The following is a 24,103-nucleotide window of genomic DNA, read 5'->3' as shown; positions in this document are numbered from 1 at the left end:
GATACTGGCCGTGTTCTCCTAAGTGAAATCAAAAGTTTGCATCAAACAGAAGCGCACCTACGGCACCAAATTGTTTCTTCGGTAGTGTGAGCTACAAACAGAGAGTGTTGGTTGTAAATACGGCTTTCCCCTCGTGAGGATACTTCCGCGCCACAGCCGCAAACACGTCAAAAGGGACACTTGTGGTATGAAAACGACTCTTGTCTAGAGATGCAGAGTGCTAACGACAGTGTGAGGAAACAGTGCAGGCTGACCAGTACATCATCTGTACAATAATAGTCACTGATGAAATACAGAGAACACGAAATAAATTCATATACTCAAAGTATTACTTTATGGAGATTACAACGTGACCAATACTTGAGATATTACTCGACAGATAGACCTCTGCATTCTGTCTAATCTCTGATGTCTTTAACAGACGACTTAGTTTCGAACGAAATGTATTGATTGCTGTGATTATTTGGATTTGAGAAACTCTTTTGGTGGTACATTCTGCGCTATATTTGTGCGGCTGCGTCTGGCGAACGTCTAACGGGTGCAGAACTCATGCCTGCGTACTGTGACAACGTGGATGCGACTACAACATCAACTGCAAGTACTCTAATAGAACAAACGAGGAGTATCAAATCAAGTGTCAGGATGGCCGAGCGGTCTAAGGCGCCAGACTCAAGGAACGACCTTGGCTGCAGTAGCAGCTAGAGCCTTCTGGTCCTCGAATGAGGGCGTGGGTTCGAATCCCACTCCTGACACAGATTTTGTCGCTTCACTGGAGCACCCTGAATATCATTGAGATCCTTTGTAATGTGCAACAGCACGATACTGGCCGTGTTCTCCTAAGTGAAATCAAAAGTTTGCATCAAACAGAAGCGCACCTACGGCACCAAATTGTTTCTTCGGTAGTGTGAGCTACAAACAGAGAGTGTTGGTTGTAAATACGGCTTTCCCCTCGTGAGGATACTTCCGCGCCACAGCCGCAAACACGTCAAAAGGGACACTTGTGGTATGAAAACGACTCTTGTCTAGAGATGCAGAGTGCTAACGACAGTGTGAGGAAACAGTGCAGGCTGACCAGTACATCATCTGTACAATAATAGTCACTGATGAAATACAGAGAACACGAAATAAATTCATATACTCAAAGTATTACTTTATGGAGATTACAACGTGACCAATACTTGAGATATTACTCGACAGATAGACCTCTGCATTCTGTCTAATCTCTGATGTCTTTAACAGACGACTTAGTTTCGAACGAAATGTATTGATTGCTGTGATTATTTGGATTTGAGAAACTCTTTTGGTGGTACATTCTGCGCTATATTTGTGCGGCTGCGTCTGGCGAACGTCTAACGGGTGCAGAACTCATGCCTGCGTACTGTGACAACGTGGATGCGACTACAACATCAACTGCAAGTACTCTAATAGAACAAACGAGGAGTATCAAATCAAGTGTCAGGATGGCCGAGCGGTCTAAGGCGCCAGACTCAAGGAACGACCTTGGCTGCAGTAGCAGCTAGAGCCTTCTGGTCCTCGAATGAGGGCGTGGGTTCGAATCCCACTCCTGACACAGATTTTGTCGCTTCACTGGAGCACCCTGAATATCATTGAGATCCTTTGTAATGTGCAACAGCACGATACTGGCCGTGTTCTCCTAAGTGAAATCAAAAGTTTGCATCAAACAGAAGCGCACCTACGGCACCAAATTGTTTCTTCGGTAGTGTGAGCTACAAACAGAGAGTGTTGGTTGTAAATACGGCTTTCCCCTCGTGAGGATACTTCCGCGCCACAGCCGCAAACACGTCAAAAGGGACACTTGTGGTATGAAAACGACTCTTGTCTAGAGATGCAGAGTGCTAACGACAGTGTGAGGAAACAGTGCAGGCTGACCAGTACATCATCTGTACAATAATAGTCACTGATGAAATACAGAGAACACGAAATAAATTCATATACTCAAAGTATTACTTTATGGAGATTACAACGTGACCAATACTTGAGATATTACTCGACAGATAGACCTCTGCATTCTGTCTAATCTCTGATGTCTTTAACAGACGACTTAGTTTCGAACGAAATGTATTGATTGCTGTGATTATTTGGATTTGAGAAACTCTTTTGGTGGTACATTCTGCGCTATATTTGTGCGGCTGCGTCTGGCGAACGTCTAACGGGTGCAGAACTCATGCCTGCGTACTGTGACAACGTGGATGCGACTACAACATCAACTGCAAGTACTCTAATAGAACAAACGAGGAGTATCAAATCAAGTGTCAGGATGGCCGAGCGGTCTAAGGCGCCAGACTCAAGGAACGACCTTGGCTGCAGTAGCAGCTAGAGCCTTCTGGTCCTCGAATGAGGGCGTGGGTTCGAATCCCACTCCTGACACAGATTTTGTCGCTTCACTGGAGCACCCTGAATATCATTGAGATCCTTTGTAATGTGCAACAGCACGATACTGGCCGTGTTCTCCTAAGTGAAATCAAAAGTTTGCATCAAACAGAAGCGCACCTACGGCACCAAATTGTTTCTTCGGTAGTGTGAGCTACAAACAGAGAGTGTTGGTTGTAAATACGGCTTTCCCCTCGTGAGGATACTTCCGCGCCACAGCCGCAAACACGTCAAAAGGGACACTTGTGGTATGAAAACGACTCTTGTCTAGAGATGCAGAGTGCTAACGACAGTGTGAGGAAACAGTGCAGGCTGACCAGTACATCATCTGTACAATAATAGTCACTGATGAAATACAGAGAACACGAAATAAATTCATATACTCAAAGTATTACTTTATGGAGATTACAACGTGACCAATACTTGAGATATTACTCGACAGATAGACCTCTGCATTCTGTCTAATCTCTGATGTCTTTAACAGACGACTTAGTTTCGAACGAAATGTATTGATTGCTGTGATTATTTGGATTTGAGAAACTCTTTTGGTGGTACATTCTGCGCTATATTTGTGCGGCTGCGTCTGGCGAACGTCTAACGGGTGCAGAACTCATGCCTGCGTACTGTGACAACGTGGATGCGACTACAACATCAACTGCAAGTACTCTAATAGAACAAACGAGGAGTATCAAATCAAGTGTCAGGATGGCCGAGCGGTCTAAGGCGCCAGACTCAAGGAACGACCTTGGCTGCAGTAGCAGCTAGAGCCTTCTGGTCCTCGAATGAGGGCGTGGGTTCGAATCCCACTCCTGACACAGATTTTGTCGCTTCACTGGAGCACCCTGAATATCATTGAGATCCTTTGTAATGTGCAACAGCACGATACTGGCCGTGTTCTCCTAAGTGAAATCAAAAGTTTGCATCAAACAGAAGCGCACCTACGGCACCAAATTGTTTCTTCGGTAGTGTGAGCTACAAACAGAGAGTGTTGGTTGTAAATACGGCTTTCCCCTCGTGAGGATACTTCCGCGCCACAGCCGCAAACACGTCAAAAGGGACACTTGTGGTATGAAAACGACTCTTGTCTAGAGATGCAGAGTGCTAACGACAGTGTGAGGAAACAGTGCAGGCTGACCAGTACATCATCTGTACAATAATAGTCACTGATGAAATACAGAGAACACGAAATAAATTCATATACTCAAAGTATTACTTTATGGAGATTACAACGTGACCAATACTTGAGATATTACTCGACAGATAGACCTCTGCATTCTGTCTAATCTCTGATGTCTTTAACAGACGACTTAGTTTCGAACGAAATGTATTGATTGCTGTGATTATTTGGATTTGAGAAACTCTTTTGGTGGTACATTCTGCGCTATATTTGTGCGGCTGCGTCTGGCGAACGTCTAACGGGTGCAGAACTCATGCCTGCGTACTGTGACAACGTGGATGCGACTACAACATCAACTGCAAGTACTCTAATAGAACAAACGAGGAGTATCAAATCAAGTGTCAGGATGGCCGAGCGGTCTAAGGCGCCAGACTCAAGGAACGACCTTGGCTGCAGTAGCAGCTAGAGCCTTCTGGTCCTCGAATGAGGGCGTGGGTTCGAATCCCACTCCTGACACAGATTTTGTCGCTTCACTGGAGCACCCTGAATATCATTGAGATCCTTTGTAATGTGCAACAGCACGATACTGGCCGTGTTCTCCTAAGTGAAATCAAAAGTTTGCATCAAACAGAAGCGCACCTACGGCACCAAATTGTTTCTTCGGTAGTGTGAGCTACAAACAGAGAGTGTTGGTTGTAAATACGGCTTTCCCCTCGTGAGGATACTTCCGCGCCACAGCCGCAAACACGTCAAAAGGGACACTTGTGGTATGAAAACGACTCTTGTCTAGAGATGCAGAGTGCTAACGACAGTGTGAGGAAACAGTGCAGGCTGACCAGTACATCATCTGTACAATAATAGTCACTGATGAAATACAGAGAACACGAAATAAATTCATATACTCAAAGTATTACTTTATGGAGATTACAACGTGACCAATACTTGAGATATTACTCGACAGATAGACCTCTGCATTCTGTCTAATCTCTGATGTCTTTAACAGACGACTTAGTTTCGAACGAAATGTATTGATTGCTGTGATTATTTGGATTTGAGAAACTCTTTTGGTGGTACATTCTGCGCTATATTTGTGCGGCTGCGTCTGGCGAACGTCTAACGGGTGCAGAACTCATGCCTGCGTACTGTGACAACGTGGATGCGACTACAACATCAACTGCAAGTACTCTAATAGAACAAACGAGGAGTATCGAATCAAGTGTCAGGATGGCCGAGCGGTCTAAGGCGCCAGACTCAAGGAACGACCTTGGCTGCAGTAGCAGCTAGAGCCTTCTGGTCCTCGAATGAGGGCGTGGGTTCGAATCCCACTCCTGACACAGATTTTGTCGCTTCACTGGAGCACCCTGAATATCATTGAGATCCTTTGTAATGTGCAACAGCACGATACTGGCCGTGTTCTCCTAAGTGAAATCAAAAGTTTGCATCAAACAGAAGCGCACCTACGGCACCAAATTGTTTCTTCGGTAGTGTGAGCTACAAACAGAGAGTGTTGGTTGTAAATACGGCTTTCCCCTCGTGAGGATACTTCCGCGCCACAGCCGCAAACACGTCAAAAGGGACACTTGTGGTATGAAAACGACTCTTGTCTAGAGATGCAGAGTGCTAACGACAGTGTGAGGAAACAGTGCAGGCTGACCAGTACATCATCTGTACAATAATAGTCACTGATGAAATACAGAGAACACGAAATAAATTCATATACTCAAAGTATTACTTTATGGAGATTACAACGTGACCAATACTTGAGATATTACTCGACAGATAGACCTCTGCATTCTGTCTAATCTCTGATGTCTTTAACAGACGACTTAGTTTCGAACGAAATGTATTGATTGCTGTGATTATTTGGATTTGAGAAACTCTTTTGGTGGTACATTCTGCGCTATATTTGTGCGGCTGCGTCTGGCGAACGTCTAACGGGTGCAGAACTCATGCCTGCGTACTGTGACAACGTGGATGCGACTACAACATCAACTGCAAGTACTCTAATAGAACAAACGAGGAGTATCAAATCAAGTGTCAGGATGGCCGAGCGGTCTAAGGCGCCAGACTCAAGGAACGACCTTGGCTGCAGTAGCAGCTAGAGCCTTCTGGTCCTCGAATGAGGGCGTGGGTTCGAATCCCACTCCTGACACAGATTTTGTCGCTTCACTGGAGCACCCTGAATATCATTGAGATCCTTTGTAATGTGCAACAGCACGATACTGGCCGTGTTCTCCTAAGTGAAATCAAAAGTTTGCATCAAACAGAAGCGCACCTACGGCACCAAATTGTTTCTTCGGTAGTGTGAGCTACAAACAGAGAGTGTTGGTTGTAAATACGGCTTTCCCCTCGTGAGGATACTTCCGCGCCACAGCCGCAAACACGTCAAAAGGGACACTTGTGGTATGAAAACGACTCTTGTCTAGAGATGCAGAGTGCTAACGACAGTGTGAGGAAACAGTGCAGGCTGACCAGTACATCATCTGTACAATAATAGTCACTGATGAAATACAGAGAACACGAAATAAATTCATATACTCAAAGTATTACTTTATGGAGATTACAACGTGACCAATACTTGAGATATTACTCGACAGATAGACCTCTGCATTCTGTCTAATCTCTGATGTCTTTAACAGACGACTTAGTTTCGAACGAAATGTATTGATTGCTGTGATTATTTGGATTTGAGAAACTCTTTTGGTGGTACATTCTGCGCTATATTTGTGCGGCTGCGTCTGGCGAACGTCTAACGGGTGCAGAACTCATGCCTGCGTACTGTGACAACGTGGATGCGACTACAACATCAACTGCAAGTACTCTAATAGAACAAACGAGGAGTATCAAATCAAGTGTCAGGATGGCCGAGCGGTCTAAGGCGCCAGACTCAAGGAACGACCTTGGCTGCAGTAGCAGCTAGAGCCTTCTGGTCCTCGAATGAGGGCGTGGGTTCGAATCCCACTCCTGACACAGATTTTGTCGCTTCACTGGAGCACCCTGAATATCATTGAGATCCTTTGTAATGTGCAACAGCACGATACTGGCCGTGTTCTCCTAAGTGAAATCAAAAGTTTGCATCAAACAGAAGCGCACCTACGGCACCAAATTGTTTCTTCGGTAGTGTGAGCTACAAACAGAGAGTGTTGGTTGTAAATACGGCTTTCCCCTCGTGAGGATACTTCCGCGCCACAGCCGCAAACACGTCAAAAGGGACACTTGTGGTATGAAAACGACTCTTGTCTAGAGATGCAGAGTGCTAACGACAGTGTGAGGAAACAGTGCAGGCTGACCAGTACATCATCTGTACAATAATAGTCACTGATGAAATACAGAGAACACGAAATAAATTCATATACTCAAAGTATTACTTTATGGAGATTACAACGTGACCAATACTTGAGATATTACTCGACAGATAGACCTCTGCATTCTGTCTAATCTCTGATGTCTTTAACAGACGACTTAGTTTCGAACGAAATGTATTGATTGCTGTGATTATTTGGATTTGAGAAACTCTTTTGGTGGTACATTCTGCGCTATATTTGTGCGGCTGCGTCTGGCGAACGTCTAACGGGTGCAGAACTCATGCCTGCGTACTGTGACAACGTGGATGCGACTACAACATCAACTGCAAGTACTCTAATAGAACAAACGAGGAGTATCAAATCAAGTGTCAGGATGGCCGAGCGGTCTAAGGCGCCAGACTCAAGGAACGACCTTGGCTGCAGTAGCAGCTAGAGCCTTCTGGTCCTCGAATGAGGGCGTGGGTTCGAATCCCACTCCTGACACAGATTTTGTCGCTTCACTGGAGCACCCTGAATATCATTGAGATCCTTTGTAATGTGCAACAGCACGATACTGGCCGTGTTCTCCTAAGTGAAATCAAAAGTTTGCATCAAACAGAAGCGCACCTACGGCAAGAATTGTTTCTTCGGTAGTGTGAGCTACAAACAGAGAGTGTTGGTTGTAAATACGGCTTTCCCCTCGTGAGGATACTTCCGCGCCACAGCCGCAAACACGTCAAAAGGGACACTTGTGGTATGAAAACGACTCTTGTCTAGAGATGCAGAGTGCTAACGACAGTGTGAGGAAACAGTGCAGGCTGACCAGTACATCATCTGTACAATAATAGTCACTGATGAAATACAGAGAACACGAAATAAATTCATATACTCAAAGTATTACTTTATGGAGATTACAACGTGACCAATACTTGAGATATTACTCGACAGATAGACCTCTGCATTCTGTCTAATCTCTGATGTCTTTAACAGACGACTTAGTTTCGAACGAAATGTATTGATTGCTGTGATTATTTGGATTTGAGAAACTCTTTTGGTGGTACATTCTGCGCTATATTTGTGCGGCTGCGTCTGGCGAACGTCTAACGGGTGCAGAACTCATGCCTGCGTACTGTGACAACGTGGATGCGACTACAACATCAACTGCAAGTACTCTAATAGAACAAACGAGGAGTATCGAATCAAGTGTCAGGATGGCCGAGCGGTCTAAGGCGCCAGACTCAAGGAACGACCTTGGCTGCAGTAGCAGCTAGAGCCTTCTGGTCCTCGAATGAGGGCGTGGGTTCGAATCCCACTCCTGACACAGATTTTGTCGCTTCACTGGAGCACCCTGAATATCATTGAGATCCTTTGTAATGTGCAACAGCACGATACTGGCCGTGTTCTCCTAAGTGAAATCAAAAGTTTGCATCAAACAGAAGCGCACCTACGGCACCAAATTGTTTCTTCGGTAGTGTGAGCTACAAACAGAGAGTGTTGGTTGTAAATACGGCTTTCCCCTCGTGAGGATACTTCCGCGCCACAGCCGCAAACACGTCAAAAGGGACACTTGTGGTATGAAAACGACTCTTGTCTAGAGATGCAGAGTGCTAACGACAGTGTGAGGAAACAGTGCAGGCTGACCAGTACATCATCTGTACAATAATAGTCACTGATGAAATACAGAGAACACGAAATAAATTCATATACTCAAAGTATTACTTTATGGAGATTACAACGTGACCAATACTTGAGATATTACTCGACAGATAGACCTCTGCATTCTGTCTAATCTCTGATGTCTTTAACAGACGACTTAGTTTCGAACGAAATGTATTGATTGCTGTGATTATTTGGATTTGAGAAACTCTTTTGGTGGTACATTCTGCGCTATATTTGTGCGGCTGCGTCTGGCGAACGTCTAACGGGTGCAGAACTCATGCCTGCGTACTGTGACAACGTGGATGCGACTACAACATCAACTGCAAGTACTCTAATAGAACAAACGAGGAGTATCAAATCAAGTGTCAGGATGGCCGAGCGGTCTAAGGCGCCAGACTCAAGGAACGACCTTGGCTGCAGTAGCAGCTAGAGCCTTCTGGTCCTCGAATGAGGGCGTGGGTTCGAATCCCACTCCTGACACAGATTTTGTCGCTTCACTGGAGCACCCTGAATATCATTGAGATCCTTTGTAATGTGCAACAGCACGATACTGGCCGTGTTCTCCTAAGTGAAATCAAAAGTTTGCATCAAACAGAAGCGCACCTACGGCACCAAATTGTTTCTTCGGTAGTGTGAGCTACAAACAGAGAGTGTTGGTTGTAAATACGGCTTTCCCCTCGTGAGGATACTTCCGCGCCACAGCCGCAAACACGTCAAAAGGGACACTTGTGGTATGAAAACGACTCTTGTCTAGAGATGCAGAGTGCTAACGACAGTGTGAGGAAACAGTGCAGGCTGACCAGTACATCATCTGTACAATAATAGTCACTGATGAAATACAGAGAACACGAAATAAATTCATATACTCAAAGTATTACTTTATGGAGATTACAACGTGACCAATACTTGAGATATTACTCGACAGATAGACCTCTGCATTCTGTCTAATCTCTGATGTCTTTAACAGACGACTTAGTTTCGAACGAAATGTATTGATTGCTGTGATTATTTGGATTTGAGAAACTCTTTTGGTGGTACATTCTGCGCTATATTTGTGCGGCTGCGTCTGGCGAACGTCTGACGGGTGCAGAACTCATGCCTGCGTACTGTGACAACGTGGATGCGACTACAACATCAACTGCAAGTACTCTAATAGAACAAACGAGGAGTATCAAATCAAGTGTCAGGATGGCCGAGCGGTCTAAGGCGCCAGACTCAAGGAACGACCTTGGCTGCAGTAGCAGCTAGAGCCTTCTGGTCCTCGAATGAGGGCGTGGGTTCGAATCCCACTCCTGACACAGATTTTGTCGCTTCACTGGAGCACCCTGAATATCATTGAGATCCTTTGTAATGTGCAACAGCACGATACTGGCCGTGTTCTCCTAAGTGAAATCAAAAGTTTGCATCAAACAGAAGCGCACCTACGGCACCAAATTGTTTCTTCGGTAGTGTGAGCTACAAACAGAGAGTGTTGGTTGTAAATACGGCTTTCCCCTCGTGAGGATACTTCCGCGCCACAGCCGCAAACACGTCAAAAGGGACACTTGTGGTATGAAAACGAATCTTGTCTAGAGATGCAGAGTGCTAACGACAGTGTGAGGAAACAGTGCAGGCTGACCAGTACATCATCTGTACAATAATAGTCACTGATGAAATACAGAGAACACGAAATAAATTCATATACTCAAAGTATTACTTTATGGAGATTACAACGTGACCAATACTTGAGATATTACTCGACAGATAGACCTCTGCATTCTGTCTAATCTCTGATGTCTTTAACAGACGACTTAGTTTCGAACGAAATGTATTGATTGCTGTGATTATTTGGATTTGAGAAACTCTTTTGGTGGTACATTCTGCGCTATATTTGTGCGGCTGCGTCTGGCGAACGTCTAACGGGTGCAGAACTCATGCCTGCGTACTGTGACAACGTGGATGCGACTACAACATCAACTGCAAGTACTCTAATAGAACAAACGAGGAGTATCAAATCAAGTGTCAGGATGGCCGAGCGGTCTAAGGCGCCAGACTCAAGGAACGACCTTGGCTGCAGTAGCAGCTAGAGCCTTCTGGTCCTCGAATGAGGGCGTGGGTTCGAATCCCACTCCTGACACAGATTTTGTCGCTTCACTGGAGCACCCTGAATATCATTGAGATCCTTTGTAATGTGCAACAGCACGATACTGGCCGTGTTCTCCTAAGTGAAATCAAAAGTTTGCATCAAACAGAAGCGCACCTACGGCACCAAATTGTTTCTTCGGTAGTGTGAGCTACAAACAGAGAGTGTTGGTTGTAAATACGGCTTTCCCCTCGTGAGGATACTTCCGCGCCACAGCCGCAAACACGTCAAAAGGGACACTTGTGGTATGAAAACGACTCTTGTCTAGAGATGCAGAGTGCTAACGACAGTGTGAGGAAACAGTGCAGGCTGACCAGTACATCATCTGTACAATAATAGTCACTGATGAAATACAGAGAACACGAAATAAATTCATATACTCAAAGTATTACTTTATGGAGATTACAACGTGACCAATACTTGAGATATTACTCGACAGATAGACCTCTGCATTCTGTCTAATCTCTGATGTCTTTAACAGACGACTTAGTTTCGAACGAAATGTATTGATTGCTGTGATTATTTGGATTTGAGAAACTCTTTTGGTGGTACATTCTGCGCTATATTTGTGCGGCTGCGTCTGGCGAACGTCTAACGGGTGCAGAACTCATGCCTGCGTACTGTGACAACGTGGATGCGACTACAACATCAACTGCAAGTACTCTAATAGAACAAACGAGGAGTATCAAATCAAGTGTCAGGATGGCCGAGCGGTCTAAGGCGCCAGACTCAAGGAACGACCTTGGCTGCAGTAGCAGCTAGAGCCTTCTGGTCCTCGAATGAGGGCGTGGGTTCGAATCCCACTCCTGACACAGATTTTGTCGCTTCACTGGAGCACCCTGAATATCATTGAGATCCTTTGTAATGTGCAACAGCACGATACTGGCCGTGTTCTCCTAAGTGAAATCAAAAGTTTGCATCAAACAGAAGCGCACCTACGGCACCAAATTGTTTCTTCGGTAGTGTGAGCTACAAACAGAGAGTGTTGGTTGTAAATACGGCTTTCCCCTCGTGAGGATACTTCCGCGCCACAGCCGCAAACACGTCAAAAGGGACACTTGTGGTATGAAAACGACTCTTGTCTAGAGATGCAGAGTGCTAACGACAGTGTGAGGAAACAGTGCAGGCTGACCAGTACATCATCTGTACAATAATAGTCACTGATGAAATACAGAGAACACGAAATAAATTCATATACTCAAAGTATTACTTTATGGAGATTACAACGTGACCAATACTTGAGATATTACTCGACAGATAGACCTCTGCATTCTGTCTAATCTCTGATGTCTTTAACAGACGACTTAGTTTCGAACGAAATGTATTGATTGCTGTGATTATTTGGATTTGAGAAACTCTTTTGGTGGTACATTCTGCGCTATATTTGTGCGGCTGCGTCTGGCGAACGTCTAACGGGTGCAGAACTCATGCCTGCGTACTGTGACAACGTGGATGCGACTACAACATCAACTGCAAGTACTCTAATAGAACAAACGAGGAGTATCAAATCAAGTGTCAGGATGGCCGAGCGGTCTAAGGCGCCAGACTCAAGGAACGACCTTGGCTGCAGTAGCAGCTAGAGCCTTCTGGTCCTCGAATGAGGGCGTGGGTTCGAATCCCACTCCTGACACAGATTTTGTCGCTTCACTGGAGCACCCTGAATATCATTGAGATCCTTTGTAATGTGCAACAGCACGATACTGGCCGTGTTCTCCTAAGTGAAATCAAAAGTTTGCATCAAACAGAAGCGCACCTACGGCACCAAATTGTTTCTTCGGTAGTGTGAGCTACAAACAGAGAGTGTTGGTTGTAAATACGGCTTTCCCCTCGTGAGGATACTTCCGCGCCACAGCCGCAAACACGTCAAAAGGGACACTTGTGGTATGAAAACGACTCTTGTCTAGAGATGCAGAGTGCTAACGACAGTGTGAGGAAACAGTGCAGGCTGACCAGTACATCATCTGTACAATAATAGTCACTGATGAAATACAGAGAACACGAAATAAATTCATATACTCAAAGTATTACTTTATGGAGATTACAACGTGACCAATACTTGAGATATTACTCGACAGATAGACCTCTGCATTCTGTCTAATCTCTGATGTCTTTAACAGACGACTTAGTTTCGAACGAAATGTATTGATTGCTGTGATTATTTGGATTTGAGAAACTCTTTTGGTGGTACATTCTGCGCTATATTTGTGCGGCTGCGTCTGGCGAACGTCTAACGGGTGCAGAACTCATGCCTGCGTACTGTGACAACGTGGATGCGACTACAACATCAACTGCAAGTACTCTAATAGAACAAACGAGGAGTATCAAATCAAGTGTCAGGATGGCCGAGCGGTCTAAGGCGCCAGACTCAAGGAACGACCTTGGCTGCAGTAGCAGCTAGAGCCTTCTGGTCCTCGAATGAGGGCGTGGGTTCGAATCCCACTCCTGACACAGATTTTGTCGCTTCACTGGAGCACCCTGAATATCATTGAGATCCTTTGTAATGTGCAACAGCACGATACTGGCCGTGTTCTCCTAAGTGAAATCAAAAGTTTGCATCAAACAGAAGCGCACCTACGGCACCAAATTGTTTCTTCGGTAGTGTGAGCTACAAACAGAGAGTGTTGGTTGTAAATACGGCTTTCCCCTCGTGAGGATACTTCCGCGCCACAGCCGCAAACACGTCAAAAGGGACACTTGTGGTATGAAAACGACTCTTGTCTAGAGATGCAGAGTGCTAACGACAGTGTGAGGAAACAGTGCAGGCTGACCAGTACATCATCTGTACAATAATAGTCACTGATGAAATACAGAGAACACGAAATAAATTCATATACTCAAAGTATTACTTTATGGAGATTACAACGTGACCAATACTTGAGATATTACTCGACAGATAGACCTCTGCATTCTGTCTAATCTCTGATGTCTTTAACAGACGACTTAGTTTCGAACGAAATGTATTGATTGCTGTGATTATTTGGATTTGAGAAACTCTTTTGGTGGTACATTCTGCGCTATATTTGTGCGGCTGCGTCTGGCGAACGTCTAACGGGTGCAGAACTCATGCCTGCGTACTGTGACAACGTGGATGCGACTACAACATCAACTGCAAGTACTCTAATAGAACAAACGAGGAGTATCAAATCAAGTGTCAGGATGGCCGAGCGGTCTAAGGCGCCAGACTCAAGGAACGACCTTGGCTGCAGTAGCAGCTAGAGCCTTCTGGTCCTCGAATGAGGGCGTGGGTTCGAATCCCACTCCTGACACAGATTTTGTCGCTTCACTGGAGCACCCTGAATATCATTGAGATCCTTTGTAATGTGCAACAGCACGATACTGGCCGTGTTCTCCTAAGTGAAATCAAAAGTTTGCATCAAACAGAAGCGCACCTACGGCACCAAATTGTTTCTTCGGTAGTGTGAGCTACAAACAGAGAGTGTTGGTTGTAAATACGGCTTTCCCCTCGTGAGGATACTTCCGCGCCACAGCCGCAAACACGTCAAAAGGGACACTTGTGGTATGAAAACGACTCTTGTCTAGAGATGCAGAGTGCTAACGACAGTGTGAGGAAACAGTGCAGGCTGACCAGTACATCATCTGTACAATAATAGTCACTGATGAAATACAGAGAACACGAAATAAATTCATATACTCAAAGTATTACTTTATGGAGATTACAACGTGACCAATACTTGAGATATTACTCGACAGATAGACCTCTGCATTCTGTCTAATCTCTGATGTCTTTAACAGACGACTTAGTTTCGAACGAAATGTATTGATTGCTGTGATTATTTGGATTTGAGAAACTCTTTTGGTGGTACATTCTGCGCTATATTTGTGCGGCTGCGTCTGGCGAACGTCTAACGGGTGCAGAACTCATGCCTGCGTACTGTGACAACGTGGATGCGACTACAACATCAACTGCAAGTACTCTAATAGAACAAACGAGGAGTATCAAATCAAGTGTCAGGATGGCCGAGCGGTCTAAGGCGCCAGACTCAAGGAACGACCTTGGCTGCAGTAGCAGCTAGAGCCTTCTGGTCCTCGAATGAGGGCGTGGGTTCGAATCCCACTCCTGACACAGATTTTGTCGCTTCACTGGAGCACCCTGAATATCATTGAGATCCTTTGTAATGTGCAACAGCACGATACTGGCCGTGTTCTCCTAAGTGAAATCAAAAGTTTGCATCAAACAGAAGCGCACCTACGGCACCAAATTGTTTCTTCGGTAGTGTGAGCTACAAACAGAGAGTGTTGGTTGTAAATACGGCTTTCCCCTCGTGAGGATACTTCCGCGCCACAGCCGCAAACACGTCAAAAGGGACACTTGTGGTATGAAAACGACTCTTGTCTAGAGATGCAGAGTGCTAACGACAGTGTGAGGAAACAGTGCAGGCTGACCAGTACATCATCTGTACAATAATAGTCACTGATGAAATACAGAGAACACGAAATAAATTCATATACTCAAAGTATTACTTTATGGAGATTACAACGTGACCAATACTTGAGATATTACTCGACAGATAGACCTCTGCATTCTGTCTAATCTCTGATGTCTTTAACAGACGACTTAGTTTCGAACGAAATGTATTGATTGCTGTGATTATTTGGATTTGAGAAACTCTTTTGGTGGTACATTCTGCGCTATATTTGTGCGGCTGCGTCTGGCGAACGTCTAACGGGTGCAGAACTCATGCCTGCGTACTGTGACAACGTGGATGCGACTACAACATCAACTGCAAGTACTCTAATAGAACAAACGAGGAGTATCAAATCAAGTGTCAGGATGGCCGAGCGGTCTAAGGCGCCAGACTCAAGGAACGACCTTGGCTGCAGTAGCAGCTAGAGCCTTCTGGTCCTCGAATGAGGGCGTGGGTTCGAATCCCACTCCTGACACAGATTTTGTCGCTTCACTGGAGCACCCTGAATATCATTGAGATCCTTTGTAATGTGCAACAGCACGATACTGGCCGTGTTCTCCTAAGTGAAATCAAAAGTTTGCATCAAACAGAAGCGCACCTACGGCACCAAATTGTTTCTTCGGTAGTGTGAGCTACAAACAGAGAGTGTTGGTTGTAAATACGGCTTTCCCCTCGTGAGGATACTTCCGCGCCACAGCCGCAAACACGTCAAAAGGGACACTTGTGGTATGAAAACGACTCTTGTCTAGAGATGCAGAGTGCTAACGACAGTGTGAGGAAACAGTGCAGGCTGACCAGTACATCATCTGTACAATAATAGTCACTGATGAAATACAGAGAACACGAAATAAATTCATATACTCAAAGTATTACTTTATGGAGATTACAACGTGACCAATACTTGAGATATTACTCGACAGATAGACCTCTGCATTCTGTCTAATCTCTGATGTCTTTAACAGACGACTTAGTTTCGAACGAAATGTATTGATTGCTGTGATTATTTGGATTTGAGAAACTCTTTTGGTGGTACATTCTGCGCTATATTTGTGCGGCTGCGTCTGGCGAACGTCTAACGGGTGCAGAACTCATGCCTGCGTACTGTGACAACGTGGATGCGACTACAACATCAACTGCAAGTACTCTAATAGAACAAACGAGGAGTATCAAATCAAGTGTCAGGATGGCCGAGCGGTCTAAGGCGCCAGACTCAAGGAACGACCTTGGCTGCAGTAGCAGCTAGAGCCTTCTGGTCCTCGAATGAGGGCGTGGGTTCGAATCCCACTCCTGACACAGATTTTGTCGCTTCACTGGAGCACCCTGAATATCATTGAGATCCTTTGTAATGTGCAACAGCACGATACTGGCCGTGTTCTCCTAAGTGAAATCAAAAGTTTGCATCAAACAGAAGCGCACCTACGGCACCAAATTGTTTCTTCGGTAGTGTGAGCTACAAACAGAGAGTGTTGGTTGTAAATACGGCTTTCCCCTCGTGAGGATACTTCCGCGCCACAGCCGCAAACACGTCAAAAGGGACACTTGTGGTATGAAAACGACTCTTGTCTAGAGATGCAGAGTGCTAACGACAGTGTGAGGAAACAGTGCAGGCTGACCAGTACATCATCTGTACAATAATAGTCACTGATGAAATACAGAGAACACGAAATAAATTCATATACTCAAAGTATTACTTTATGGAGATTACAACGTGACCAATACTTGAGATATTACTCGACAGATAGACCTCTGCATTCTGTCTAATCTCTGATGTCTTTAACAGACGACTTAGTTTCGAACGAAATGTATTGATTGCTGTGATTATTTGGATTTGAGAAACTCTTTTGGTGGTACATTCTGCGCTATATTTGTGCGGCTGCGTCTGGCGAACGTCTAACGGGTGCAGAACTCATGCCTGCGTACTGTGACAACGTGGATGCGACTACAACATCAACTGCAAGTACTCTAATAGAACAAACGAGGAGTATCAAATCAAGTGTCAGGATGGCCGAGCGGTCTAAGGCGCCAGACTCAAGGAACGACCTTGGCTGCAGTAGCAGCTAGAGCCTTCTGGTCCTCGAATGAGGGCGTGGGTTCGAATCCCACTCCTGACACAGATTTTGTCGCTTCACTGGAGCACCCTGAATATCATTGAGATCCTTTGTAATGTGCAACAGCACGATACTGGCCGTGTTCTCCTAAGTGAAATCAAAAGTTTGCATCAAACAGAAGCGCACCTACGGCACCAAATTGTTTCTTCGGTAGTGTGAGCTACAAACAGAGAGTGTTGGTTGTAAATACGGCTTTCCCCTCGTGAGGATACTTCCGCGCCACAGCCGCAAACACGTCAAAAGGGACACTTGTGGTATGAAAACGACTCTTGTCTAGAGATGCAGAGTGCTAACGACAGTGTGAGGAAACAGTGCAGGCTGACCAGTACATCATCTGTACAATAATAGTCACTGATGAAATACAGAGAACACGAAATAAATTCATATACTCAAAGTATTACTTTATGGAGATTACAACGTGACCAATACTTGAGATATTACTCGACAGATAGACCTCTGCATTCTGTCTAATCTCTGATGTCTTTAACAGACGACTTAGTTTCGAACGAAATGTATTGATTGCTGTGATTATTTGGATTTGAGAAACTCTTTTGGTGGTACATTCTGCGCTATATTTGTGCGGCTGCGTCTGGCGAACGTCTAACGGGTGCAGAACTCATGCCTGCGTACTGTGACAACGTGGATGCGACTACAACATCAACTGCAAGTACTCTAATAGAACAAACGAGGAGTATCAAATCAAGTGTCAGGATGGCCGAGCGGTCTAAGGCGCCAGACTCAAGGAACGACCTCGGCTGCAGTAGCAGCTAGAGCCTTCTGGTCCTCGAATGAGGGCGTGGGTTCGAATCCCACTCCTGACACAGATTTTGTCGCTTCACTGGAGCACCCTGAATATCATTGAGATCCTTTGTAATGTGCAACAGCACGATACTGGCCGTGTTCTCCTAAGTGAAATCAAAAGTTTGCATCAAACAGAAGCGCACCTACGGCACCAAATTGTTTCTTCGGTAGTGTGAGCTACAAACAGAGAGTGTTGGTTGTAAATACGGCTTTCCCCTCGTGAGGATACTTCCGCGCCACAGCCGCAAACACGTCAAAAGGGACACTTGTGGTATGAAAACGACTCTTGTCTAGAGATGCAGAGTGCTAACGACAGTGTGAGGAAACAGTGCAGGCTGACCAGTACATCATCTGTACAATAATAGTCACTGATGAAATACAGAGAACACGAAATAAATTCATATACTCAAAGTATTACTTTATGGAGATTACAACGTGACCAATACTTGAGATATTACTCGACAGATAGACCTCTGCATTCTGTCTAATCTCTGATGTCTTTAACAGACGACTTAGTTTCGAACGAAATGTATTGATTGCTGTGATTATTTGGATTTGAGAAACTCTTTTGGTGGTACATTCTGCGCTATATTTGTGCGGCTGCGTCTGGCGAACGTCTAACGGGTGCAGAACTCATGCCTGCGTACTGTGACAACGTGGATGCGACTACAACATCAACTGCAAGTACTCTAATAGAACAAACGAGGAGTATCAAATCAAGTGTCAGGATGGCCGAGCGGTCTAAGGCGCCAGACTCAAGGAACGACCTTGGCTGCAGTAGCAGCTAGAGCCTTCTGGTCCTCGAATGAGGGCGTGGGTTCGAATCCCACTCCTGACACAGATTTTGTCGCTTCACTGGAGCACCCTGAATATCATTGAGATCCTTTGTAATGTGCAACAGCACGATACTGGCCGTGTTCTCCTAAGTGAAATCAAAAGTTTGCATCAAACAGAAGCGCACCTACGGCAAGAATTGTTTCTTCGGTAGTGTGAGCTACAAACAGAGAGTGTTGGTTGTAAATACGGCTTTCCCCTCGTGAGGATACTTCCGCGCCACAGCCGCAAACACGTCAAAAGGGACACTTGTGGTATGAAAACGACTCTTGTCTAGAGATGCAGAGTGCTAACGACAGTGTGAGGAAACAGTGCAGGCTGACCAGTACATCATCTGTACAATAATAGTCACTGATGAAATACAGAGAACACGAAATAAATTCATATACTCAAAGTATTACTTTATGGAGATTACAACGTGACCAATACTTGAGATATTACTCGACAGATAGACCTCTGCATTCTGTCTAATCTCTGATGTCTTTAACAGACGACTTAGTTTCGAACGAAATGTATTGATTGCTGTGATTATTTGGATTTGAGAAACTCTTTTGGTGGTACATTCTGCGCTATATTTGTGCGGCTGCGTCTGGCGAACGTCTAACGGGTGCAGAACTCATGCCTGCGTACTGTGACAACGTGGATGCGACTACAACATCAACTGCAAGTACTCTAATAGAACAAACGAGGAGTATCAAATCAAGTGTCAGGATGGCCGAGCGGTCTAAGGCGCCAGACTCAAGGAACGACCTTGGCTGCAGTAGCAGCTAGAGCCTTCTGGTCCTCGAATGAGGGCGTGGGTTCGAATCCCACTCCTGACACAGATTTTGTCGCTTCACTGGAGCACCCTGAATATCATTGAGATCCTTTGTAATGTGCAACAGCACGATACTGGCCGTGTTCTCCTAAGTGAAATCAAAAGTTTGCATCAAACAGAAGCGCACCTACGGCACCAAATTGTTTCTTCGGTAGTGTGAGCTACAAACAGAGAGTGTTGGTTGTAAATACGGCTTTCCCCTCGTGAGGATACTTCCGCGCCACAGCCGCAAACACGTCAAAAGGGACACTTGTGGTATGAAAACGACTCTTGTCTAGAGATGCAGAGTGCTAACGACAGTGTGAGGAAACAGTGCAGGCTGACCAGTACATCATCTGTACAATAATAGTCACTGATGAAATACAGAGAACACGAAATAAATTCATATACTCAAAGTATTACTTTATGGAGATTACAACGTGACCAATACTTGAGATATTACTCGACAGATAGACCTCTGCATTCTGTCTAATCTCTGATGTCTTTAACAGACGACTTAGTTTCGAACGAAATGTATTGATTGCTGTGATTATTTGGATTTGAGAAACTCTTTTGGTGGTACATTCTGCGCTATATTTGTGCGGCTGCGTCTGGCGAACGTCTAACGGGTGCAGAACTCATGCCTGCGTACTGTGACAACGTGGATGCGACTACAACATCAACTGCAAGTACTCTAATAGAACAAACGAGGAGTATCAAATCAAGTGTCAGGATGGCCGAGCGGTCTAAGGCGCCAGACTCAAGGAACGACCTTGGCTGCAGTAGCAGCTAGAGCCTTCTGGTCCTCGAATGAGGGCGTGGGTTCGAATCCCACTCCTGACACAGATTTTGTCGCTTCACTGGAGCACCCTGAATATCATTGAGATCCTTTGTAATGTGCAACAGCACGATACTGGCCGTGTTCTCCTAAGTGAAATCAAAAGTTTGCATCAAACAGAAGCGCACCTACGGCACCAAATTGTTTCTTCGGTAGTGTGAGCTACAAACAGAGAGTGTTGGTTGTAAATACGGCTTTCCCCTCGTGAGGATACTTCCGCGCCACAGCCGCAAACACGTCAAAAGGGACACTTGTGGTATGAAAACGACTCTTGTCTAGAGATGCAGAGTGCTAACGACAGTGTGAGGAAACAGTGCAGGCTGACCAGTACATCATCTGTACAATAATAGTCACTGATGAAATACAGAGAACACGAAATAAATTCATATACTCAAAGTATTACTTTATGGAGATTACAACGTGACCAATACTTGAGATATTACTCGACAGATAGACCTCTGCATTCTGTCTAATCTCTGATGTCTTTAACAGACGACTTAGTTTCGAACGAAATGTATTGATTGCTGTGATTATTTGGATTTGAGAAACTCTTTTGGTGGTACATTCTGCGCTATATTTGTGCGGCTGCGTCTGGCGAACGTCTAACGGGTGCAGAACTCATGCCTGCGTACTGTGACAACGTGGATGCGACTACAACATCAACTGCAAGTACTCTAATAGAACAAACGAGGAGTATCAAATCAAGTGTCAGGATGGCCGAGCGGTCTAAGGCGCCAGACTCAAGGAACGACCTTGGCTGCAGTAGCAGCTAGAGCCTTCTGGTCCTCGAATGAGGGCGTGGGTTCGAATCCCACTCCTGACACAGATTTTGTCGCTTCACTGGAGCACCCTGAATATCATTGAGATCCTTTGTAATGTGCAACAGCACGATACTGGCCGTGTTCTCCTAAGTGAAATCAAAAGTTTGCATCAAACAGAAGCGCACCTACGGCACCAAATTGTTTCTTCGGTAGTGTGAGCTACAAACAGAGAGTGTTGGTTGTAAATACGGCTTTCCCCTCGTGAGGATACTTCCGCGCCACAGCCGCAAACACGTCAAAAGGGACACTTGTGGTATGAAAACGACTCTTGTCTAGAGATGCAGAGTGCTAACGACAGTGTGAGGAAACAGTGCAGGCTGACCAGTACATCATCTGTACAATAATAGTCACTGATGAAATACAGAGAACACGAAATAAATTCATATACTCAAAGTATTACTTTATGGAGATTACAACGTGACCAATACTTGAGATATTACTCGACAGATAGACCTCTGCATTCTGTCTAATCTCTGATGTCTTTAACAGACGACTTAGTTTCGAACGAAATGTATTGATTGCTGTGATTATTTGGATTTGAGAAACTCTTTTGGTGGTACATTCTGCGCTATATTTGTGCGGCTGCGTCTGGCGAACGTCTAACGGGTGCAGAACTCATGCCTGCGTACTGTGACAACGTGGATGCGACTACAACATCAACTGCAAGTACTCTAATAGAACAAACGAGGAGTATCAAATCAAGTGTCAGGATGGCCGAGCGGTCTAAGGCGCCAGACTCAAGGAACGACCTTGGCTGCAGTAGCAGCTAGAGCCTTCTGGTCCTCGAATGAGGGCGTGGGTTCGAATCCCACTCCTGACACAGATTTTGTCGCTTCACTGGAGCACCCTGAATATCATTGAGATCCTTTGTAATGTGCAACAGCACGATACTGGCCGTGTTCTCCTAAGTGAAATCAAAAGTTTGCATCAAACAGAAGCGCACCTACGGCACCAAATTGTTTCTTCGGTAGTGTGAGCTACAAACAGAGAGTGTTGGTTGTAAATACGGCTTTCCCCTCGTGAGGATACTTCCGCGCCACAGCCGCAAACACGTCAAAAGGGACACTTGTGGTATGAAAACGACTCTTGTCTAGAGATGCAGAGTGCTAACGACAGTGTGAGGAAACAGTGCAGGCTGACCAGTACATCATCTGTACAATAATAGTCACTGATGAAATACAGAGAACACGAAATAAATTCATATACTCAAAGTATTACTTTATGGAGATTACAACGTGAACAATACTTGAGATATTACTCGACAGATAGACCTCTGCATTCTGTCTAATCTCTGATGTCTTTAACAGACGACTTAGTTTCGAACGAAATGTATTGATTGCTGTGATTATTTGGATTTGAGAAACTCTTTTGGTGGTACATTCTGCGCTATATTTGTGCGGCTGCGTCTGGCGAACGTCTAACGGGTGCAGAACTCATGCCTGCGTACTGTGACAACGTGGATGCGACTACAACATCAACTGCAAGTACTCTAATAGAACAAACGAGGAGTATCAAATCAAGTGTCAGGATGGCCGAGCGGTCTAAGGCGCCAGACTCAAGGAACGACCTTGGCTGCAGTAGCAGCTAGAGCCTTCTGGTCCTCGAATGAGGGCGTGGGTTCGAATCCCACTCCTGACACAGATTTTGTCGCTTCACTGGAGCACCCTGAATATCATTGAGATCCTTTGTAATGTGCAACAGCACGATACTGGCCGTGTTCTCCTAAGTGAAATCAAAAGTTTGCATCAAACAGAAGCGCACCTACGGCACCAAATTGTTTCTTCGGTAGTGTGAGCTACAAACAGAGAGTGTTGGTTGTAAATACGGCTTTCCCCTCGTGAGGATACTTCCGCGCCACAGCCGCAAACACGTCAAAAGGGACACTTGTGGTATGAAAACGACTCTTGTCTAGAGATGCAGAGTGCTAACGACAGTGTGAGGAAACAGTGCAGGCTGACCAGTACATCATCTGTACAATAATAGTCACTGATGAAATACAGAGAACACGAAATAAATTCATATACTCAAAGTATTACTTTATGGAGATTACAACGTGACCAATACTTGAGATATTACTCGACAGATAGACCTCTGCATTCTGTCTAATCTCTGATGTCTTTAACAGACGACTTAGTTTCGAACGAAATGTATTGATTGCTGTGATTATTTGGATTTGAGAAACTCTTTTGGTGGTACATTCTGCGCTATATTTGTGCGGCTGCGTCTGGCGAACGTCTAACGGGTGCAGAACTCATGCCTGCGTACTGTGACAACGTGGATGCGACTACAACATCAACTGCAAGTACTCTAATAGAACAAACGAGGAGTATCAAATCAAGTGTCAGGATGGCCGAGCGGTCTAAGGCGCCAGACTCAAGGAACGACCTTGGCTGCAGTAGCAGCTAGAGCCTTCTGGTCCTCGAATGAGGGCGTGGGTTCGAATCCCACTCCTGACACAGATTTTGTCGCTTCACTGGAGCACCCTGAATATCATTGAGATCCTTTGTAATGTGCAACAGCACGATACTGGCCGTGTTCTCCTAAGTGAAATCAAAAGTTTGCATCAAACAGAAGCGCACCTACGGCACCAAATTGTTTCTTCGGTAGTGTGAGCTACAAACAGAGAGTGTTGGTTGTAAATACGGCTTTCCCCTCGTGAGGATACTTCCGCGCCACAGCCGCAAACACGTCAAAAGGGACACTTGTGGTATGAAAACGACTCTTGTCTAGAGATGCAGAGTGCTAACGACAGTGTGAGGAAACAGTGCAGGCTGACCAGTACATCATCTGTACAATAATAGTCACTGATGAAATACAGAGAACACGAAATAAATTCATATACTCAAAGTATTACTTTATGGAGATTACAACGTGACCAATACTTGAGATATTACTCGACAGATAG

The 24,103-nt window shown here is 45.1% G+C and overlaps 29 non-coding genes across 29 annotated transcripts; all 29 read left to right on the top strand.

The window, feature by feature from the left end:
* Positions 1–636: 636 nt before the first annotated feature.
* Trnal-caa (transfer RNA leucine (anticodon CAA)) lies at positions 637–752 on the top strand. Its single transcript has 2 exons — positions 637–674; positions 707–752. It is a non-coding gene; the product is annotated as a tRNA-Leu (tRNA).
* Positions 753–1,454: 702 nt separating this feature from the next.
* On the top strand, positions 1,455–1,570 carry Trnal-caa (transfer RNA leucine (anticodon CAA)). Its single transcript has 2 exons — positions 1,455–1,492; positions 1,525–1,570. It is a non-coding gene; the product is annotated as a tRNA-Leu (tRNA).
* Positions 1,571–2,272: 702 nt separating this feature from the next.
* Trnal-caa (transfer RNA leucine (anticodon CAA)) lies at positions 2,273–2,388 on the top strand. Its single transcript has 2 exons — positions 2,273–2,310; positions 2,343–2,388. It is a non-coding gene; the product is annotated as a tRNA-Leu (tRNA).
* Positions 2,389–3,090: 702 nt separating this feature from the next.
* Positions 3,091–3,206, top strand: Trnal-caa (transfer RNA leucine (anticodon CAA)). Its single transcript has 2 exons — positions 3,091–3,128; positions 3,161–3,206. It is a non-coding gene; the product is annotated as a tRNA-Leu (tRNA).
* Positions 3,207–3,908: 702 nt separating this feature from the next.
* Trnal-caa (transfer RNA leucine (anticodon CAA)) lies at positions 3,909–4,024 on the top strand. Its single transcript has 2 exons — positions 3,909–3,946; positions 3,979–4,024. It is a non-coding gene; the product is annotated as a tRNA-Leu (tRNA).
* A 702-nt stretch (positions 4,025–4,726) lies between these two features.
* On the top strand, positions 4,727–4,842 carry Trnal-caa (transfer RNA leucine (anticodon CAA)). Its single transcript has 2 exons — positions 4,727–4,764; positions 4,797–4,842. It is a non-coding gene; the product is annotated as a tRNA-Leu (tRNA).
* Positions 4,843–5,544: 702 nt separating this feature from the next.
* Positions 5,545–5,660, top strand: Trnal-caa (transfer RNA leucine (anticodon CAA)). The gene is made up of 2 exons: positions 5,545–5,582; positions 5,615–5,660. It is a non-coding gene; the product is annotated as a tRNA-Leu (tRNA).
* Positions 5,661–6,362: 702 nt separating this feature from the next.
* Trnal-caa (transfer RNA leucine (anticodon CAA)) lies at positions 6,363–6,478 on the top strand. Its single transcript has 2 exons — positions 6,363–6,400; positions 6,433–6,478. It is a non-coding gene; the product is annotated as a tRNA-Leu (tRNA).
* Positions 6,479–7,180: 702 nt separating this feature from the next.
* On the top strand, positions 7,181–7,296 carry Trnal-caa (transfer RNA leucine (anticodon CAA)). Its single transcript has 2 exons — positions 7,181–7,218; positions 7,251–7,296. It is a non-coding gene; the product is annotated as a tRNA-Leu (tRNA).
* A 701-nt stretch (positions 7,297–7,997) lies between these two features.
* On the top strand, positions 7,998–8,113 carry Trnal-caa (transfer RNA leucine (anticodon CAA)). The gene is made up of 2 exons: positions 7,998–8,035; positions 8,068–8,113. It is a non-coding gene; the product is annotated as a tRNA-Leu (tRNA).
* A 702-nt stretch (positions 8,114–8,815) lies between these two features.
* Positions 8,816–8,931, top strand: Trnal-caa (transfer RNA leucine (anticodon CAA)). Its single transcript has 2 exons — positions 8,816–8,853; positions 8,886–8,931. It is a non-coding gene; the product is annotated as a tRNA-Leu (tRNA).
* Positions 8,932–9,633: 702 nt separating this feature from the next.
* Trnal-caa (transfer RNA leucine (anticodon CAA)) lies at positions 9,634–9,749 on the top strand. Its single transcript has 2 exons — positions 9,634–9,671; positions 9,704–9,749. It is a non-coding gene; the product is annotated as a tRNA-Leu (tRNA).
* Positions 9,750–10,451: 702 nt separating this feature from the next.
* Trnal-caa (transfer RNA leucine (anticodon CAA)) lies at positions 10,452–10,567 on the top strand. Its single transcript has 2 exons — positions 10,452–10,489; positions 10,522–10,567. It is a non-coding gene; the product is annotated as a tRNA-Leu (tRNA).
* Positions 10,568–11,269: 702 nt separating this feature from the next.
* Positions 11,270–11,385, top strand: Trnal-caa (transfer RNA leucine (anticodon CAA)). The gene is made up of 2 exons: positions 11,270–11,307; positions 11,340–11,385. It is a non-coding gene; the product is annotated as a tRNA-Leu (tRNA).
* Positions 11,386–12,087: 702 nt separating this feature from the next.
* Positions 12,088–12,203, top strand: Trnal-caa (transfer RNA leucine (anticodon CAA)). Its single transcript has 2 exons — positions 12,088–12,125; positions 12,158–12,203. It is a non-coding gene; the product is annotated as a tRNA-Leu (tRNA).
* Positions 12,204–12,905: 702 nt separating this feature from the next.
* On the top strand, positions 12,906–13,021 carry Trnal-caa (transfer RNA leucine (anticodon CAA)). The gene is made up of 2 exons: positions 12,906–12,943; positions 12,976–13,021. It is a non-coding gene; the product is annotated as a tRNA-Leu (tRNA).
* A 702-nt stretch (positions 13,022–13,723) lies between these two features.
* Positions 13,724–13,839, top strand: Trnal-caa (transfer RNA leucine (anticodon CAA)). Its single transcript has 2 exons — positions 13,724–13,761; positions 13,794–13,839. It is a non-coding gene; the product is annotated as a tRNA-Leu (tRNA).
* Positions 13,840–14,541: 702 nt separating this feature from the next.
* On the top strand, positions 14,542–14,657 carry Trnal-caa (transfer RNA leucine (anticodon CAA)). The gene is made up of 2 exons: positions 14,542–14,579; positions 14,612–14,657. It is a non-coding gene; the product is annotated as a tRNA-Leu (tRNA).
* Positions 14,658–15,359: 702 nt separating this feature from the next.
* Trnal-caa (transfer RNA leucine (anticodon CAA)) lies at positions 15,360–15,475 on the top strand. Its single transcript has 2 exons — positions 15,360–15,397; positions 15,430–15,475. It is a non-coding gene; the product is annotated as a tRNA-Leu (tRNA).
* A 702-nt stretch (positions 15,476–16,177) lies between these two features.
* Trnal-caa (transfer RNA leucine (anticodon CAA)) lies at positions 16,178–16,293 on the top strand. The gene is made up of 2 exons: positions 16,178–16,215; positions 16,248–16,293. It is a non-coding gene; the product is annotated as a tRNA-Leu (tRNA).
* A 702-nt stretch (positions 16,294–16,995) lies between these two features.
* Positions 16,996–17,111, top strand: Trnal-caa (transfer RNA leucine (anticodon CAA)). The gene is made up of 2 exons: positions 16,996–17,033; positions 17,066–17,111. It is a non-coding gene; the product is annotated as a tRNA-Leu (tRNA).
* Positions 17,112–17,813: 702 nt separating this feature from the next.
* On the top strand, positions 17,814–17,929 carry Trnal-caa (transfer RNA leucine (anticodon CAA)). The gene is made up of 2 exons: positions 17,814–17,851; positions 17,884–17,929. It is a non-coding gene; the product is annotated as a tRNA-Leu (tRNA).
* Positions 17,930–18,631: 702 nt separating this feature from the next.
* Positions 18,632–18,747, top strand: Trnal-caa (transfer RNA leucine (anticodon CAA)). The gene is made up of 2 exons: positions 18,632–18,669; positions 18,702–18,747. It is a non-coding gene; the product is annotated as a tRNA-Leu (tRNA).
* A 701-nt stretch (positions 18,748–19,448) lies between these two features.
* Trnal-caa (transfer RNA leucine (anticodon CAA)) lies at positions 19,449–19,564 on the top strand. The gene is made up of 2 exons: positions 19,449–19,486; positions 19,519–19,564. It is a non-coding gene; the product is annotated as a tRNA-Leu (tRNA).
* A 702-nt stretch (positions 19,565–20,266) lies between these two features.
* Trnal-caa (transfer RNA leucine (anticodon CAA)) lies at positions 20,267–20,382 on the top strand. Its single transcript has 2 exons — positions 20,267–20,304; positions 20,337–20,382. It is a non-coding gene; the product is annotated as a tRNA-Leu (tRNA).
* A 702-nt stretch (positions 20,383–21,084) lies between these two features.
* Trnal-caa (transfer RNA leucine (anticodon CAA)) lies at positions 21,085–21,200 on the top strand. Its single transcript has 2 exons — positions 21,085–21,122; positions 21,155–21,200. It is a non-coding gene; the product is annotated as a tRNA-Leu (tRNA).
* A 702-nt stretch (positions 21,201–21,902) lies between these two features.
* Positions 21,903–22,018, top strand: Trnal-caa (transfer RNA leucine (anticodon CAA)). The gene is made up of 2 exons: positions 21,903–21,940; positions 21,973–22,018. It is a non-coding gene; the product is annotated as a tRNA-Leu (tRNA).
* A 702-nt stretch (positions 22,019–22,720) lies between these two features.
* On the top strand, positions 22,721–22,836 carry Trnal-caa (transfer RNA leucine (anticodon CAA)). Its single transcript has 2 exons — positions 22,721–22,758; positions 22,791–22,836. It is a non-coding gene; the product is annotated as a tRNA-Leu (tRNA).
* A 702-nt stretch (positions 22,837–23,538) lies between these two features.
* On the top strand, positions 23,539–23,654 carry Trnal-caa (transfer RNA leucine (anticodon CAA)). Its single transcript has 2 exons — positions 23,539–23,576; positions 23,609–23,654. It is a non-coding gene; the product is annotated as a tRNA-Leu (tRNA).
* Positions 23,655–24,103: the final 449 nt, after the last annotated feature.

Source organism: Schistocerca nitens, unplaced genomic scaffold (genome assembly GCF_023898315.1).
Source record: "Schistocerca nitens isolate TAMUIC-IGC-003100 unplaced genomic scaffold, iqSchNite1.1 HiC_scaffold_191, whole genome shotgun sequence".
Taxonomy (NCBI): domain Eukaryota; kingdom Metazoa; phylum Arthropoda; class Insecta; order Orthoptera; family Acrididae; genus Schistocerca; species Schistocerca nitens.
This window is presented reverse-complemented; position numbering and strand designations above follow the sequence as displayed.